The 5575-nt window shown below is 59.5% G+C and overlaps 1 non-coding gene and 1 pseudogene across 1 annotated transcript; both read left to right on the top strand.

Moving 5' to 3' along the window:
* The first annotated feature begins 1292 nt into the window (after positions 1–1292).
* On the top strand, positions 1293–2917 carry LOC146829201 (18S ribosomal RNA; annotated as a pseudogene).
* Positions 2918–3875: 958 nt separating this feature from the next.
* Positions 3876–4029, top strand: LOC146829200 (5.8S ribosomal RNA). The gene has a single exon (XR_014962338.1). It is a non-coding gene; the product is annotated as a 5.8S ribosomal RNA (ribosomal RNA).
* Positions 4030–5575: the final 1546 nt, after the last annotated feature.

The following is a 5575-nucleotide window of genomic DNA, read 5'->3' as shown; positions in this document are numbered from 1 at the left end:
AAAGGACGTCGCCCCGAGCAGAGCCTTCACGGTAGGGCTCCCGCCTGCCCACGCATGGCTCGGGGGCTCCGCATCACAGGGAGCTCGGCGACCCCGGCTGGGCCTCAGGCATGGGGAGGATTGCCAGAGCTCTCGGGCCCGGACGCCTGAGGGAGGACTGCCCTGGACCCATGGAGCCCGTCCCGGGTACGTTGCCATGCCGTGAGCCAGAGAAGGGAGCCCCCGGATGGATGGGAGGTGTTGTCCGGGCATAGCCCATCTGGTCCCCGGCAAAGTACCGCCAGCCCAGGAGGGGTGTTCCGGCATACCCTGCCCCTACTAATCTGGAGGAAAGCTACCCCTCTTTCTGGGAACTGGTGCACACCGCAAGACTCAGGGGACCCTAGGCCCGGACGTGCCCGACCTCCTGGGGCCCTGGCTGGAATCCAGGAGGCAAATGAGCACCCATCGGGACTTCCAGGCAGGCCCGCCCATCTAGTCGCCCCATTGGAAAGCATTGCATGCGACCAGATGGCCGAGGGGGAAAAGGTGCAACCTGATGGTCTGGACCAAAAGGACGCCCGCCCCGAGCAGAACCTTCGTGATAGGGCTCCCGCCTGCCCACGCAGAGGGCCTGTCAGGTCCCCCTCACAGCCTCCATGGCTGGGGCCCAGCTGAGGACCAGGGCCTCCGGTCCCCCATGCCCCGACACCCACTCACTCTCTCGTTGGGGCACAGAGCGACCAGATGGCTGCCCTTTCAAGCCTGGCCATCTGGTCGCACCTTTCCCCTCGGCCATCTGGTCGCACCTATCCCCTCAGCCATCTGTTCGCAAGCAATGCTTTCCGGTGGGGCAACCAGATGGACGGGCTTCCCTGGAAGTCCCAGTAAGGGCTCATTTGCCTCCCCGATCCCAGCGAGGGCTCCAGGAGGTCGGGCTCATTCACACCTTGGGTCCCCTCTGTCACCTTGTGTACACGGATTACAAGAAAGGGGGGTCATTTTCCTCCGGATTACTAGGGCAAGGGTCAGTCAGACCACCATGAGGTTTGGCGAGTCCAAAACAGGGGAAGGCAGAACCCCGGCCTGCCCGTCGGGGCCCCGAGGGGCCTGGGTCCGCGCCGACCTCTCGGCCCCTTCCCGATGGGCCTTTCCTCCGAGCCTGCTCGCCCCAGGAGCAGGCAGGGACGCAAATCCGGCATCCCTCCCGCAGGGCAGCCTGCCAGGGGCAGCCCCGGCCATACTCCAATCGATTGCGCAAAGGTTGTGCGGTCAGGGAGATGGGCACACTGCCCCCCATCAGCAGGTGTGGCTACCTGGCTGATCCTGCCAGTAGCATATGCTTGTCTCAAAGATTAAGCCATGCACGTGTAAGTACACAAGGCCGGTGCAGTGAAACTGCGAATGGCTCATTAAATAAGTTATGCTTCCTTTGATTGCTCCGTCTGTTACTTGGATAAATGTGGTAATTCTAGAGCTAATACATGCCGACGAGCGCTGACCTCCCGGGACGTGTGCATTTATCAGACCAAGACCAATCCGGGCTCGCCCGGCTCCTTTGGTGACTCTGGATAACCTCTGGGCAATCGCACGTCCCTGTGACGGTGGCGATACATTCAGATGTCTGCCCTATCAACTTTCTAAGGTACTTTCTGTGCCTACCATGGTGACCACGGGTAACGGGGAATCAGGGTTTGATTCCGGAAAGGGAACCTGAGAAACGGCTACCACATCCAAGGAAGGCAGCAGGCGCGCAAATTACCCACCCCCGACTCAGGGAGGTAGTGAAGAAAAATAACAATACAGGACTCTTTCGAGGCCCTGTAATTGGAATGAGTACACTTTTTATCCTTTAACGAGGATCCATTGGAGGCAAGTCAGGTGCCAGCAGCCACGGTAATTTCAGCTCTAGTGGCGTATATTAAAGTTGCTGCAGTTAAAAAGCTCGTAGGTGGATCTTGGGATCGAGTTGGCAGTACGCTACGAGGTGAGCTACCAACTGTCCCAGCCCCTGCCTCTCAGCGCCCCCTTGACTGAGTGTCCTGGGGGTCCGAAGCATTTACTTTGCAAAAATTTGCCAAGAATGTTTTCATTAACCAAGAACGAAAGTCGGCGGTTCAAAGACGATCAGATACCGTCGTAGTTCCGACCATAAACCATGCCGACTAGCGATCCGGCGGCGTTATTCCCATGACCCGCCGAGCAGCTTCCGGGAAACCCTAAGTCTTTGGGTTTTGGGGGGAGTATGGTTGCAAAGCTGAAACTTAAAGGAATAGATGGAAGGGCACCACCAGGAGTGGAACCTGCTGCTTAATTAGACTCAACATGGGAAACCTCACCTGGCCCGGACACAGAAAGGATTGACAGATTGATAGCTCTTTCTCGATTCTGTGGGTGGTGGTGCATGGCCGTTCTTAGTTGGTGGAGCGATTTGTCTGGTTAATTCCGATAACGAACAAGACTCCTCCATGCTAACTAGTTACATGACCCCCAGCGGTCGGCATCCAACTTCTTTAGAGGGACAAGTGGCGTTCAGCCACAAGAGATCGAGCAATAACAGGTCTATGATGCCCATAGATGTCCGGGACTGCACGCGCGCTACTCTGAACGGATCAGTGTGTGTCTGCCCTTCGCCGACAGGTGCGGGTAACCCGCTGAACCCCGTTCGTAATAGGGATTGGGGATTGCAATTATTTCCCATGAACAAGGATTTCCCAGTAAGTGCGGGTCATAAGCTCGCGTTTAATAAGTCTCTGTCCTTTGTACACACCGCCCATCGCTACTACCGATTGAATGGTTTAGTGAGGTCCTCAGATCGGCCCCGCCAGGGTCGGCAACGGCCCTGGCGGAGCGCCAAGAAGATGATCAAACTTGACTATCTAGAGGAAGTAAAAGTCGTAACAAGGTTTCCGTAGGTGAACCTGTGGAAGGATCATTAACGACGGAGCGGCCCGAGTGACTGACAGCACCAGCCCGAAGCCCTTGGCCGCCTCCTGGCATGCCCCAGCCGGTGGAGCGGTCCGCGGCCGCATGGGGCGCTTGGGTGAGGACTGGGACTTCAGTGGGCCTCTTACCCTGGGGAGGGCCTGACTGACAAGCGAGGGACTGGGGGCGAGGGGCGGCCCCCATCCCCTGTCCCTTTCCTGGGAGGGGCTCAGCGGTAGGCCCTCCCGAGATGGAACCCACGCTCACCTGACACGATAAACCAAATGGCAATGCCTTCCTGGGCTGGTACCACCCCCCCTCGAAAGGCCCTGTCACCGGCTGGGCCCTCCTGTGCCCGAGTCCCGGCCCGAGCGGGCTGAAGGCCTCCGAGGAGCGGCCCTTCTCATGTGGCAGGGCAGCCTTAAAGAGAAGGAGCCGAAGGCCTGTGAGGGGATCCCGGCTCCTCTCGGTGGGAGGTGTGCGGAATGGGGAGCCGCCTGGCTCTTCCCTTCCGGCACCTCTGACCCGGGCGAAGGTGGGGTAGGCTACTTGTCAGCCCGCTGGCACGGCTCGAAGCTACCCGGCGATGGATGGCCAACGTGTAGGTGGGGCTACCCTCCCCTGTTGCCAGGTACCCGGTTCGACCCAGTCCCGTGTGGCCGGGACGAGTGGTTTGAAGACTCGCGCAGTCCCTCCTGGGTTACTCTGGGAGGGACCGCCAGCTGCGGGGCTGCCTGCTCCCATCGCTCTGGGACCTCCTTCCTTGCCGGCGGGTGGGTGAGGGGGGACTCCCGGGCCGAGCGCCTGATAACATTTTTATTCTCCCAACGGTGCAGTCTGACTCCCAGAGTGGAAGCCATGAACGGGGCACCCGGGCCGTCTCGCTGTGCCGGTGGTTGATGGATGGCATCGCCTTCCTCCCACCTCTACTGAGCCCGCAGGTGGGTGAACGTTTTCAAAAAGTTGCCTGTGACTCTTGACGGTGGATCACTCGGCTCGCACGTCAAAGAAGAACGCAGCTAGCTGCGAGAATTAGTGTGAATTGCAGGACACATTGATCATCGACACTTTGAACGCACCTTGCGACCCCGGGTTCCTCCCGGGGCTACGGCTGTCTGAGGGTCGCTCGATCATTAATCGCCCTGGGGCTTCCCCGGGACACAGCTGGGGCCGTCACAGGGTTAGCTCTGCTTCCCTTCGTCCCCCCACAAGGTCAGACCCCCCGATCGCCCGAGGCAGAGTGCCTCACCGGGTCCTGCCGTGGAGGTATGCTGCCGGTGCGGCTTGCCCCGAGAAGGGGTCTGGTGACCAGTCAGCCCCGGGCCTGTCCCGGGGTGCCTGGCCGCGTGCTGCACGTGGCTGTCTGTGGTATCCCACCGGCTGCCCTCCACACGCACCTCAGGAGCCCACCTCCGCAGCCGGCTCCCCGGTGAGGGTGAACCCCCTCCAGAACCGATCCGGGGAAAAAGGGCACACGCACTACCGGGACGCCAGGCCCCTGTTCTGACGCTACGGCATTTTTTTCCGACTACGACTTCAGATCAGAAGTGGCAAGCCGCTGAATTTAAGCATATTATTAAGTGGAGGAAAAGAAACTAACCAGGATTCCCCCAGTAACGGCGAGTGAAGAGAGCAGAGCCCAGTGCCGAATCCCTGCCCAGCAGCGGGCGCGGGAAATGTGGCGTACAGAAGACTGACTCCCCGGCGTCGTTCAGGGGGCACAAGTCCTTCTGATCAAGGCTCACCCCGCGAACTGTGTTAGGCCAGTAGTGGCCCCCGGCGCGCTGGGATCGGGTGTCCTGGGAGTCAGGTTGTTTGGGAATGCAGCCCAAAGTGGGTGGTAAACTCCATCTAAAGCTAAATACGGGCGCGAGACCGATAACCAACAAGTATCGTAAGGGAAAGTTGAAAAGAACTTTGAAGAGAGAGTTCAAGAGGGCGTGAAACCCTCGAGAGGTAAATGGGTAGGGTCCGTGCAGTCCGCCCAGAGGATTCAATATGGCGGGAAGGTCGGTGGCCTGGGAGTTCCAGGTCCCCTCTGCAGGACCAGCACCCAGGCCCTACCCAGCCCCCGCAGGGCGCATTTCCTCCGCGGCTGTGCATCGCGACCGGCTCCAGGTTGGCTGGGAAGACTTTGGGGTGGCAGATGGCCCTCTGCTCCGGTGGAGGGTGTTACAGCCCCCTGGGAGCAGCTTCGCCATGTCCGTGGGGCCGAGGGAGATTCGACCGTCTCCACACCCTCCCCAGGCACCCGTTCCCAGCCGCTCCTTGGGGCGCGCCGTGGCGGGGAAGGGGGGACAGAGCCGCCTTGTTAGAAATGGGATTTCTGTTTGGCTAAGGCTTGCGCCAAAGTCAGGCAGAAACCACCACTCTAGTCAGGGCAAGGAAGTTACACGCCAAAGATAACCCCTGCTCACCCCCTTGGTAGCTTGGCACGAGCAGACAGGCTTATCCCTGAGGCGATGTGTAAAGCGTTTGCGCGCGCACCCAGCAACAACACCCAAGGCCCACCACAAAGGAAACCCCACACAAGGTATTCTATAAAAATAGCCTTTGTATTATACACAACACATTAGATAAAAACACACACTCTACAATGTGCCCACAGGCACGGGCAGAATTTACAAGGGATTATATATACAGGGGACAGGGCCACCTGGACCGCTGTCCG

Source organism: Triturus cristatus, chromosome 5_2 (assembly GCF_964204655.1).
Source record: "Triturus cristatus chromosome 5_2, aTriCri1.1, whole genome shotgun sequence".
Classification (NCBI taxonomy): Eukaryota; Metazoa; Chordata; class Amphibia; order Caudata; family Salamandridae; genus Triturus; species Triturus cristatus.
Note: the sequence above shows the minus strand (reverse complement) of the source record. Positions and strands in the feature narration are given on the sequence as shown.